This window comes from Armigeres subalbatus, unplaced genomic scaffold (assembly GCF_024139115.2).
Source record: "Armigeres subalbatus isolate Guangzhou_Male unplaced genomic scaffold, GZ_Asu_2 Contig137, whole genome shotgun sequence".
Taxonomy (NCBI): domain Eukaryota; kingdom Metazoa; phylum Arthropoda; class Insecta; order Diptera; family Culicidae; genus Armigeres; species Armigeres subalbatus.
In genome coordinates this window covers 178,605-192,813 of record NW_026942143.1, presented here as the reverse complement: position 1 = coordinate 192,813, position 14,209 = coordinate 178,605, and the positions used below count along the sequence as shown (strand labels likewise).

General features: G+C 38.9%; 1 protein-coding gene across 1 annotated transcript in view; it reads right to left on the bottom strand.

The window, feature by feature from the left end:
• Positions 1-14,209, bottom strand: part of LOC134202716 (axotactin-like) — a 162,791-nt gene that overhangs the window by 118,489 nt on the left and 30,093 nt on the right.

Sequence of the window (14,209 nt, the reverse complement as noted above, 5' to 3'; positions counted from 1 at the left end):
GGCAGCATACTGGGGCCCATATTGTATAACATTTTTACTTCTGACTTACCTGATTTACCACCAGGGTGTCAAAAATCTTTGTTTGCAGATGACACGGGCCTTTCAGCCAAAGGGCGAAGCCTTCGTGTCATTTGTAGTAGATTGCAAAAAGTTTGGATATTTTCTCCACTTACTTGCAAAATGGAAAATTTCCCCTGAATGCTTCCCAAACTCAGCTTATAATTTTCCCACATAAGCCGAGAGCTTCTTATTTGAAACCTTCTAGCAGACATATTGTCACTATGAATGGGGTTCCAATTAATTGGTCCAGCGAAGCTCAATATTTAGGACTTCTGCTAGATCAAACATTAACTTTTAAATCACATTGAAGGCCTTCAAGCCAAATGTGACAAATATATTAAGTGCCTATATCCACTTATAAACAGAAAATCAAAACTTTGTCTTAAGAACAAACTTTTGATTTACAAACAAATTTTTAGACCTGCCATGTTGTATGCTGTGCCAATATGGACTAGTTGCTGCAATACCAGAAAGAAGGTACTCCAGAGGATTCAAAATAAAATTTTGAAAATGATTCTGAAGTTGCCTCCGTGGTATAGTACCAATGAACTTCATAGAATTTCTAATATTGAGACATTGCAACAAATGTCCAACAAAATAATTTCCAATTTTAGACAAAAATCGTTGCAATCTTCTATTGCAACGATTAACTCCTTGTACCCTTAGATTAAATAGGTTAAGATTAGTTTAAGTTGAAAACATTGTAATTCCTACATGGTTCAATTCAACCAGAGGAAAAATTCTAACTGCCAGAGGCAATTGAAATGTATTACCGATAGCTAAAAATGTAACATAGCAAATGAGGATGATAGTGTTAAGAAAACACGGAACGCCTAATCTAAGAAATGAATGCATGTTTTAGATAATTAGCAAATAAAACTAGTTAATAAAAAAAAAGATGATAATCAGGTACAATTTATAGGATGCCACCGAGCTTGAATTGATTCGATTTCACCCGAGATGTTTTTTTTAACGAGCAGTAGTGAACAAAACCTAAGCAACGGATCCTTTATTAAGCTCGATTCCATATACGGTTGACCAAGATATGCAATAGAAGTATTTATCGATATCGATAACTGGCTGAAAACCACAAGGCCGGAAGTTGTTTCACCGAAAAATCCATTAAGCCGAAACCCAACTGGCTGAATATCATTAGGATGAAAAACAGGCATTGCAATATCATCTGAGCACATGATTTTGTCTTTGCTTAGGCAAAGATATGATCTCTAATCAAAGAGCAATCTGTACAGATATTTGAGCATTTGATGATGATCCTGATAGCCAACGCAGCTCGGGGTTTGGAAACATTGCGAAGATGTTGCTACACTGAAGCACTGAAAAAATGTTTTTCCATGACGAACATTGCACGTTGTTTATTGAGCAGATAAGATTAATATCTCATCATGTCATCAGTATCTTTGCTCAAAAGATCGAATGCTGGGATAGATTGTAATGCCTGCCGAAAATGTACTTTCGCCGGAATGGCTATATGGGGAGAGTAATGGAGCGTTATGAGAGAGAGTCTGTTTTGAACATACGACGTTTTCAAAAATCATGCTAGATTTGACCGAAATAGTTACCTGGACCAAAAAAAAAAGATCATTTGGCCAACAATTTCGTTTGACCGAAAAGCCCTTTTGGCCGAAGGGATCGTTTGGCAGGATGGGCCATTTGGCCGAACGTGTCAACATTTTTGGCCCAGCTAATGACATTTCCCGGTTTTCGATCCAATGTACACCTTTAGTTCGGTGGCTTTAATAATGGTTGGTTGACGATATGGAAGTGGTTGACCGATATTGATTCCCGGACACGAATCCTGCATTCCAAGAAACTCGATGAGGCAACTGTTATTCGGGATCTCGACTGTCGATGCGTAAAGTCATCGTGTAGTCGCGTGAACATCAGATGCTCTAGTATCACACTCCAGGTATCAGTAGGCTCTCCACATTGGTGCAAAATATTAGTATACCACTCAAAGTCGTCGACCAAATCTACAAATTAGCGGCAGCTTCCATTTTAACTGGGAAATTATCGATTAAACCTGGAGATGCTTCTTCCTTAGAAGGTACTTTTTAGCATGTCGAACAAAGATTTTAATCGACTCAATTAATTACGCAGCTTTTTTCCTCAAAGCTGGCCTTAAGTTATGAGTTTTGTTATTCTAGGAAAGTCGGAATTATTACCATCGAATTTTAGAAGAAAAATTGTAATCGTTTGCAAATTGTAATGAGGGTTTTAATTAACTTTGGTGGCTTTAACGCCACTTGCACCCGTTGATCTCCTTTCCTTTTTCTTTCCAATTCACCATACGAGGACTAAACCAAAGCTACCAACCAAAGCTACCAACGTGCGTCGGGACCTCATCAGTGTGAAGGTAGTTCCTACCACAGATTTTGGCAACTATCTGGTGGGTTTCGTTCGGTTATCAGGCGAGTCTCACTTCCCTCCATAAGGCTATCTCGAAAGGCGGCCTTAGCGGATACACGAGCTCGACTGGTCGCTCTACAAAGCAACAACGAATGGACGAAAACCCCAAATTGACACCGCTGGTGTCTTTATAATTTTCAGCCCGTAAGAAAGCGTCTCCAACTGAAAGTCTCGAAAGCTGGAAGTCCAACGCAAATGGCAGATGTTAGTTTTCGTTTGCGAGTTTGCATATGCCACCGGGTACGCATGGTGTGGCCAGGGTTGCCACTACTTTTTAAGAAAAGTCTGGCATGCTGCATCTTAAAAATCTGACAAAATCTGGCGAAGAAACTTGTTTTTATATTTTTTTTAATTGAATGATTCTAACTAAACATATGACCTGAACATTTTTACACGTAACAAAAATTTCTCTGTTTGACAATATGTTTGCTTTTGCTCTATGCTTATTCAAAATTTATTCTTCTAAAAGAAAGTCTGCTTCCGCCTAATATATTCCTCGAAACAATTACAACAAAACAAAACAATATTATTAGAGTTCATAACATTTCAAATATTTCAAAAAATTCAGATTGAATTGAATGAAAACTAAGATCCGAATGTTTCGAAAAAATATTAATAAAATATAAATATTTATTGGAGTAAGCTATTTGACTTAATTCAAACAGGGTTCGTTTTAAATTTGAATTTCTAAGTAACTCTAAATGACGTTGATAGCATTTTTAATTTATTCGACAAATAAACGTAGCTCAAATTAAAAAGTATTCAGATTAAGAATGGTAAGCCCACAGATATTCCAAAAATAGTTTTGATAAACATAGTTAATAATTGAATTTTTGTAGCAAAAAAAAAAATTGCCGTCATAATTTTTATAAAAATGAAGAGGATTTTGATCTTGAGTTAAAAATCTATGGGAAGGGACTATCATTTGTGGATTGTAATGAAAAGATTTCAACAAAATTGCGCTCCTCTTAGATGAGTATCAAGAATTGACCCCTTTTACGGAGGATCCGGATCTTCATAATCTTCTCCACATTATCCACTCCACTCATATGAGAATGGGCCACATCAATCATTTGTTATTCAGAGACGGATGAGTTATACAAACTGTCTGCTTTTACGGATGCTTTGAATATCCCGAAGGACCTCTGGTGGCGACTCAGGTCCATCAAAATAAGTTTAATGATGTTTCGGATCTTCCAGAAGGACACCGGATTGTTGAATCACCAAGAAATGTGATAAGCCATGGAAGTAGACAACGATTACATATTATTGGGATTATTATTACGATGTAAGCATTTCCAGAGCTCCAAACGTAAGTAAATACGCCTGACATTGGCCCTTTAATTTTTGTTTCTTTGAAACCGATCTCTGGGAATAAGCATGGCTAAACTGCAGTCCAGAACAACATCCGCGGAACCTTCACACCTTCACTTTAATTATAAAATAATAATTTAAAAAAGGTGTTTTTGGAAGCGAGTTGAAGTTGCGGCCATTTCTGACTTGTCACTGCACTGCGGAGAACTGTTTTAGCTGTAGCATTCCGAACAGCACACTTGTATTAGATGATTTTCTGTGGCTCATATACTACCGATCAGTGTTGGTGAAAACTCAAATTCACAAATCTCACCTACGATTCAAATCAAGCGCGAGGCAAAACTCACACGACTCATGGCTCAGAGAATCGTCCATGATTCGACTCACGATTTGCATCATTGCGTGATTTTTGCGTGTTCTTCTTCGTTAAATTCATCAGAATAACTTTATTTGCTTAAAACAATGGATAACAAATTCATACGTAAACATAAAATACGCTTCGATTGGGTATTGACACTTTTAGGAGCGAAATCATTTTTCGGCTAATGAGCGAAACGATGCGATTCTGCGTGGTAAACTCATGCGCGATGCTCTCCATGCAGAATCGCAAGCGAGTCAGCTCGTGCATGAGGCTTCGGTGAGTTAGATTAGAGGAAGATTCTACCAACCAAAAAATCTGTCTGAAATTTGTATAGTCTGGCATTGTGGATGGTTTCTCCTTTTCTCTTTTTGGTACCAAAAAGTCTGGCAGTGCCAGATATATCTGGCATAATGGCAGCCCTGGGTGTGGCATGATCGTGTTCATGCTCGGCTCTTAGACACTTCGCACAATTCGGTATCTTCGTGCTTTGCGGTCAAAAATTGAATCAGCAGGTAGTTGGTTCCTTCTGTTTTTGCGGCTGAATAATAGTTCGCTAGAATCATTGTGTAAAAAAAACCTGCCACGGTCGCATCACTACTCAGAGTGAATCCAGATCCAACTATCCCCACCGACTAACTGATAATTCTTCCTGTGGTTTTTGTGGAGACGCAGAGGTAAACACGGTCTTCAAATAGCAAAAATCACTTACTTATAAGTCTGCCCTCTTCGTAAATCCTTACTTACAAGGACGTGGCCGGCGTCGTTATTTGAGTCTCTGAAACTTGCACAATGAAAATGCTTGAACAATCCCAGTCAATCATTTATTTGATTTTTTGTGCAATGTCACTGATTCTGGTCAATCACGGAGTAGCTCTTTTTTGGAAGGTATGTTTTTCTTAGGCTACTATCTGGCGCTTATTTTTCGTTACTACTAAAAATAAGTGGATGAGTAGATTTTCTTTACGAGCAGTACAATATCGTATCCTGTTTATATACCTGACACTAAGCTTTTTGGCCTTTGGAAGTAGAAAGTAGGCTTTGGAATTAAAATAACAAAAATACAAATTGCAGTGAACTGTTGTATAAGATCAAACGGATCACATCTCAAGGTGCGTATTGAATTATTCACAGTGGTAGATTAGTCAATCGATCTTCATTTTTTCAAATGATTAGTTGAAATAAAGATGTACGCATTTTGTACGATTCATGAGGTGGTTTTATTCATTTTGTCATGTTTTTCGTAGTTTGTAATGTATCAAAATGAAACATTTCAAAAATAGAGGCCTTCATGCACCGATATCAACGAAGAACGTTTTAAGTGCGTTTGGTTCGTATTTTCTAAAGACTTTCACATATACTGAAGTGCTTAGGTGTACGGATTTCGATGAACCACGGTAGCAGTTTGACGCCTTCCCGGTTTAAGTAAATGGTTGAAGAAGACCTCTATACTTTTGGGAGTGGGTAATTTGGTATAAAAGCCATTTGGCATAACGGTCATTTGGCATAACGGACTTTGGCATATTTGTGAACAGCGTCAAAAGTGAGGGTTATTGGGCATAACGGATATTTGGCATAATTTTGTTTTTGATGTTCACTGAAGCGCCTGCCCGGATTAAGACAATGGTGGATGTGATTCATTCTTTAGAAGTAGGCGCTGACCCGGGTTAAGGCAATGATGGATATGATCCCTTCTCAAGTAGGCGCTTGTGCGGATTGAAGCAATGGTGGATGTGATCCCTTCTATAAAAGAAGGTGCTTGCCCGGAATTAGGCAATGGTAGATGGGATCCCTTATTTGAAAGTAGGCGCTTGCCCGGATTGAGGTAATTGTGATGTGCTTTCTTTAAAAATAAGAGTTTGCCCAGAATAAGGCATTGGTGGATGTGGACGTCGGCGTTTGCCTGTTATAAGCCAATGATGAATCTAATTACTTCTTTCCAAAATAGGCGTTGGGCAAAGGTGGGTTTGATCTCTTCTTCAGAAGTAGGTGTTTGTCCAGCATCATGCAACGGGAATTGATATTCCTGTTTTGGAAGTAGCTGTTTTACTGGAATAAGACAATGATGAATGTGATCTTTTACTCGGAAGTAGTTCTGCCGTTTCATTCGTCCGTCTCGTCGGAAAATTTCTTCTATCAGTCTAAATTTATCAGAATGTATCCTCGATTTACTTTATCTATATGAAAAATTACATAAATAACCCTTTCTCTTTCACAGTTCAAAATTATAAAAAAGGCCGTTACGCCAAATGACTCACTCTTGACTTGCAGTTTATTATTATGCCAAATGTCCCTTCTGTCAAATGGTCTTTATGCCAAATCACCTCATACCCAGCGCCGTAGCGTGCGGTTGGCCAGGTTGGCTCCCGCCAAGGGCGCCAGCCTTCAGGGGGGCGTCAAAATCAATGTTTACTATATAATAGATAAAACAGTTTCATTACTTAGAGGTCATGTATTTATAAAACCGAGTATGGGTTGATCCATGGGTATGTGGCAGAGATGTGTAATCTATTTTTTTGTTCTTTATTAAAGAGGCTTTCAGCTCTTGGCTGGTTCACCTCTGGTAAGCGTAATCTAGTATTTAATCTATAGAGCAAACAAAGAATATTTTTCCATTATCTTACATCCATGTTATATGTGTTGGTTTTAGTTTTGACTACTATTCAGGATTCTCAGGGACCGGGTTGAAAAAGGCAATTGAATAAAAGGAAATCTGATAGTAGCTTATAAAGTTATTTGAAATCATGATGTTTGATACCCGCATTGCAATTGGTAAAGTTTTTGGGCACTATTGCGGCCACCGAGAGTCCTCCGGAACCGTAATGTTTCAGCAGTGAGGAATGAATAGTGAAGAAATGATTCAGTTTTTCCATGTGGGTTCCTTCAAAAAAATACATCCGTAACCAAGCGATTAACCAAATTCCGAAGGGTCCTTTTGCTCCTATGATTGGTTTGTAGTGGTAGTGATTTGGTTTTGCGATTTGATATCGATTTGCTTGTTTAATTTAGAAAAACTCTATGTAGTCTGAATAACGTTGAGTTATATCGGCGGCTGTATCGAGGAATATCGATAACTCCTAAATATTTGCTTTGTTAGAATTGTTGAGTAAGGACAATTTTTTGGCGTTTTCGGCCCTCGACTAAATCGTTTCAGAGTTGGATTCTATTGACCAAACTACATATGTGTATATGAGCCTCGAGACCACCAACAGCCCCAATCCAGAATAGGATTTTCCTTTATCTGAATAGATCCGATGTTGATTTCATCCATCAACCAACCCGACGAGGTCTAATAGTGATTCCAACCAAGTCCGAACACCTACCTCATTTCATTGACCCAACTAGGTCCAGTGGCATCTCCAAATCATCCAAGGGCTTACTCTAGATGGCGATTCCGGCCTTCAACCAATCGACTGTAGTGTAATTTTTTTTTCATGATTCGACTAGGTCCGATAGCGATTCTGCCAATCTCACGAGGTCACTTCACCATAGAAGGGATTTTTTTTAATCCAACCAGTAACCACATATGTCCAGTAGTCCAAACTATGGTCAGGCCCGCTTCAGAGTTAGATTTTCCTTGATAAGAATAGGAGCGATTGTGTTTTTGAGCGTCGACCGACTCCATTTAAAGTTGAATTTTATTGACCCAACAAAATCTAGCAGTGCGTGGATTTTGAAAATAAAAAATTCTGGATCTGCGTAAGTTTTTTTCGTACAATTGTTAGGTTTTTCAGCAAGACAAGTAATCTTTACTGCTTTAACCATTTCCGAACAAAGACTACAAATGCTTGCAAAAACCATAAATGGAAGTATTCATTTAGTGCATCCCGCAAAAATGATTGATTTTGAACTTCCTCCCCTCGACTCCTTCGTCACGATATCTGTTTAAATATCTAAATGCTTATTTTTTTTAATGGGATAATATTGTATAATTTTCAGTCTTATAAAACCGCTGAATCGTTGTGGCGTCTATTTTCCGATGTTTCGGTGTATATTTCATCATCTTCTTAAGATATTTATAGGCTACACAACAAAACGTAGCCTTATTATTAGATTCTAACCCGGCTCTACAAGTTTCCTTACATTATTTCGAAAGTCAAAAAGTATCACAAAATTTCAAATAATTTTAAAGGTATTCTATTCCATCCTTCTTTGTGGATTTCAGGTATCAGCTTCCAATCCAATATATTCCTGAATATTGAATGCTATTTGAAGTATGTTTTTAGGTATGAGATTCAAATTGTTCTCCAAATGTAAAATTTACGTATTTGATTTCTCTTAGTAGAAGAGGGGCTCAATAAACGACTCGCCAAGGGCGCTGAGAGTCCACGCTACGGCTCTGCTCATACCAAATGGCGTCAAGAATTATTGCTGCACTCACTGAAGCAGTAGAGAAGGGCCGTTCAGCCGAATGCCACTTGGCCGAAGGCCACTAGGCCTAAAGTTGTTTGGCCGAAGTACCCTTTGGCCGAAAGTCATTTGGCCGAGCAGACCATTATGCCGAAAGGCATATGACAGGAGTGAGAAGCGAGAGGTCTCGTCTCCTATTCGGCCGAATGACTTGTTCTGTCAAATGACTTATTCGGCCAACAGACCTATTCGCCAAGTGACCTATTCGGGCATGTAATGTCCTTTTCGGCCATATGACTTATTCGGCTGAATGGCCCTTACGGCCAAATGACTTTCGGCCAGATGGGTTTTGGTATAATGGTTTGTTCGGCCTAGTGGCATTCGGCAAAATGGCTTTCGGCCTAATGGGTTTCAGCCAAACGACTCTTCGTCTTTAGAAAAAAAGTCGAGTCAAGTACGAGACACTGAAGACGGCCTTACTGTTGAGGTCGAAATACGTATCTGTCAAGATACAATTAAGTGGTGGAATTCAATGGGATTCTACAAACTCGTCTTATGACAAGAGACTCTTCCTCATTTACACAACAACCAGTGGACAAGTGGAGAATTTTTTACCTCTAGAAAAATTTCTCTTCGGGAATCGAACCCACACTCCATAGTACATGCGTCTAGACGACGATATTGTTAAGCTGAAAGAATAAAATCGTCGAAAGCTTTTGAAATTCAATTCTATTTATTCCAAAATATCCTTCCAACGTCATAAAATAAATTGTATTGTAGGTAAATGTATATAAGACAAAGCCTTAAGAGTAAGAGATTTGAGAAACTTGCATGTTGGCACAAAACAGATAGGCATAACAAACTTCAAGTTTCAGACTTGGCTCTTTGTGTATCAACAATCGACGAACGGTGCTCTCGTACATCGAAGACGAAAGAAAGAGACAGTAAACATGCGATGCTGCTCTGTCTTATGCACGTTGTTCAGTAAAGCGTGACTTTCACCGCTAGGTTCGCTAGCGCTTCAAAATTGTGCAAGGTTTACATTTTACGGCAAAGATGCCTATATGTTATGTGATGTTAGTGATTGGAGAGATGTGAAGCTTAGAAATTAGGATACCTAATTCGTTTAGCCCAAATAGACGTCTTTAACGATGAAATTAAATAAGGTTTGGAAAGTGAAAAAACTGAACATCGAAAAATATTTAAAAAATACGTCCTGGGTCTCCAGTTAGCCTTGCGTGCAAAGGCTTAGGATTGCCAATCCCGAGATGGCGAGTTCGATTCTCGGTTCGATCCAGGATGTTTTCGGGTGGGAAACATTCTAGAATCGTTGGGCATAGTGTATCCAATGTACTTGCCACACAAGGTGCATACTCATGCAATGGCGGGCATGGAAAAGCTTTCAATAAATACCCAAGTAACCATGAAGCTATATATGCTTGCAAATAATATAGCCATTAAAGTTGACTTAAAGTTGAAAAAGGCCCTTTTACGACCGAAATAATGCCTTATTACTTTGACATGTTGAAATAAAACATAATATGTAATGCATCGCTGCATTCGTAACGTTGAACTAGTGTATCGTTGCTTGACAGGCGATGAACAAATGCAGCTTTACATCGGTAAAACTGATCTAATGCAATTAGCATTTAATATGATGATCTGTAATTGATTACATGCATTAATTAATGCTTGGTGGTTAGTTGGGTAACTATAGGAAATGCTAATAGTACACTTAGTTGAAAAGCAGACCAAGTTCCAGTTGGAATGTAGAGCCATGAAAGAAGAAGAAGAAGACGTTTCTTAATCCATATCAGTTTTATAATATTCTAATCGTAACCTTCGAGCAGGCACGCTGCCTCTCGGAGGCACTAAATCATCAGTCGAAGTCCAGTCTGATGTATGGTTTTCTTCAGCGCCGCCCGGAGGCCCGCAGTAATGAACCCCAACGTGGGTCGTTTCAACCTGGACGAAACAGAGCCCATGAGTTAATCTCTAAAAGAATAATGTGACTATATCCACGTTGATTCTCAATTGCAAACATGGCATTATTGATTGAATCCTGAAAATTGCAAGAAATTTACAAGATACTGAAAAAAGCGGAAAAATTTCAGAGGAATTGTGGAATCCTACGATGTTCAGAAATGTAGAATTTCCAAGAATCTGAGCGTTCAGCATCAAGTAGCTTTTTGACTTACTTGACGTGATATTTTGTGCGTGAAAGTAAAACGGAAATAAATGTATAAAAAAAACAATTCTTGCGTACATATGTTGTAGAGTATTCTCAGTGATGGAGTTTAGAGATACTCAATACGATTTGTGATCAACTGAATCTACTTCTCGAAAACTTGGGTATTTTTTTATTGACGCTTGGTGACATTTTCCAAAACTCAGGCAAAATATAAAAGCAACTTTCAAGTTCTGAGTTACATGGAGACTTTCATAAATCATGTAAATCTGGATATCAGAAGTAACTAAGCTTTCTAGATCAGCTTATAAATAGGATCTGCGCTAAGATATTCTCTTTTCGAAAATGGCTCATCGTAAATATGAATACCCAATTAATGTCTTGTACTCACGTTGCGATGCTATGGGATATGATGACGAGTGGAAACTCCAATAAATCCGTAATCCGAAGAGATCGAAAACAAAACATATGAGCGTTGCGATCAGATTCCCAACAAAATGGTATGCATAAAATTCGGCCCCAAATCGCATCTCGTAGCAAATCCCATCAAAATTTATGTCACTCTATTTGCGAAATGAGTTCGCATGACACCGAAGTGGAAATTGCTTCTACCTAAAGCCAGGCTTGGCAACCAAATACATATACGATAATGGAAAAATTTCCTTGTTTTTCCTGCAGTCGGTCGGATCGGTATGATGCCGAACAATATTCAACAGGAGGTCCTCCTGCCAAAGTCGAGTCTACCGATACTCATACTCTGTGTCAAATGAAACGTATCGGCTTTCGCCCCGGAGTACTCCGGGGGCATCGTTTGTGCCCGGAGATGTGTGTCGATCTCTTTCGAAAAGCCGACACTCAATGTTAATCACATCGAATCACTGTTCAAACGTTCACCCATCCGCAGCTAAGCCCACAAACAACATGAACTACGCAACACGACCCAACATCGGAAACAACCCTACTCCTGACGACTTCGACGACGATGTCGGATTGTTTGTCAAGCGGCGTTGCGTTGCTTGCTGCTATCGGGCCGGGTTATGGTTCGACATGAGCGCTCAGACGGTTTGACGCCCGGCTTGAATGATAGCGGTTCCGGGTGAATCTCGATTGTTGTCAATATATGAGCCCATCCCAGTAATTACTACACTGTTTGTCGAGCATCGGAAGTATGACGTTGAGGGAACAACCTGTGATTCGAGCTCAGATGGGACAAACTGTTGAACCACACGGATTCGTCTAGTGTTTCCGAATCCGTGGGGTGCGGCGTAGTTTTGAAAAGCATTTTGTTCATATGAGGGCTTTAGAGGTTCAGCGGTAAACGCGTGGCAACTTAGCAGACCACGCCGAAGGTGGATGGGTTCGAATTTCGGAAGTTTCAGAGTGGCAAAAAGCAACATTTATACGAATGCATTAATAATAACATGGCTTCGAAACTTCATAGCTCTGTCGATGCTTTTGGTTTAATTTTGTATATTTAAGTTTACATGTCTCACTAGTTTATAGTTTATTTACATGTTTTTTTCACATTCGTGTGATTTAAATTCTGATTTCTAAGAAACAGATCTTTGAAACATTCTACCTCCACCTTTTTAGATGGCATTTGTAGTTGGTTCTTATAATTTTCAAAGAATCAAGAGCTAAGCAGTAGAATAGTTCCAAACGAACAATAACGAGCGCATCTATCTCCCGGAGTTTTCCCTTGCGAGCAAACCAATGTTCACTGCACAACATTATTTCATGTCTGGTCGACGTTGACATTGATTCAAGCTAGGCCAGGGACTCAAACCAGCAATCAAGTGTCTGCTGCCCGATTGGAATCAAAATTGTCAACTGTTGATGATAATTCTGACTCTCAGTATCATGCTGATGATGATGATGATCTGCCATCGAGGCTAGTCTGCGTCAGGTCGTATCTCAGTTGCTGCAATCTATCCATGCTGCGGACGTAGCTAAATAGCGAGTGGGAGGTAGCAAATAGATCTGACCGTGTGGGCAAGTTAGGGGGCTTGTGTGCGTTTGAAGTGGCGTCGGACATTCATTTGGTGACATACTTCGTGATATCAGCAGGCACAACAAGGAATGGCTGTGTGTCATTCCGGGCCTACCAATGAAAAAAGGGCGATTGTAACTTTTAACAGGCCGGACAAACAAGTTACATTTGAAGAGATACAACTCTTGCAACCATTGAATATGAAAGTGAACTGTTTGATTTTTAATCTAATGGCCAAAATTCAAGACATCAAGACATGCCAATTTCGTCACATGGTATATGAAACTAATATACTTAAACAACTGTCGAAAACGAGTTCAGTACTTTCCATTTAATTCCACCACGTTTTGTTATCTTCACAGATACGTATTTCGACCTCGACTGTGAGGCCGTCTTCAGTGTCTCGAACTTGACTCGACTCCCCATCTCGATATTGAAGGGACCATCGAGATAGAGAGAGATCGAGGAATGGAAAGAAAATTTAAATAGATACTAGATCCAAAAAAGCTCGTTGCTATGAAAAACGACAACAAAACAAATGTCATTTCTTGTTGTTGATATGTTTGTTACTGCCCAAAGATGGTCTAGTAGCCTAAAAATTCAAACATATCGACATAAGGAGAGAAAATTCAGAACAAAATATGATCAGAACACATCGAGATAGAGAGATATCGAGATAAGGAGGTTATCGAGATGTAGAATGCCCAAATGTATGTAGATTGAAGGGATTGAGGAAACCATCGACATAGGGAGAGATGTCGAAATACAGAACATCGAGATGTAGAGAGTCGACTGTATACTAAAAAATCAAAATTGAAAATCTACGGTCGCATTTTTTTCAACACGGTGGGTCATATGTACCGAAAAAGATTAAAAAATGGTTTTTACCTATTTTATCCAAAATCGAAACAATCGGCACAAAAAAACATAAACTACTTTTTCCGCAAAACTGAGTAGGGGAGAACGGTCCAAAATGCACCCCTGGGGCAAGATGACCTCACTCATATAATCTGTTGTAGTACATTTATGAACGAATATTACCATTACAACTCACAATTAGTTATCCATCATTGAGCTCCATTGGAAAAATTCAGCAAAATTACATCATATTCAATCAAATTTAACGATTCGCTATTCTTCCACCACATCCGTAAGACTGTAGTTCAATCCATTAAGAAAAAACAAACAACCATGCGTTCACCATCATTTTACATGCAATTGAGTTATTTTAGACCACCACATTTTTTTAAATGCGTTAGAAAGTCATGAAAACCTTATTGTTTCGAATAGGAGATCATTGTGAAATGTAGTTGGGTTTGTAAATTTTGCACCTATACGTTGAAATGGATTGATATTTTTGTTTATATGGGCGAAAACATCGAACAAGCTTAAGGGGTGCGTTTTGGACCGTTCTCTTCTACTTTTAGCAGTCGGTTAGAACCAATTTGAAGTTTGAAAAATGATTAGGTGCTATAGTAATTCAGATAATCAATATCTGGAAAATTGCAATAGTTCCAGCGGT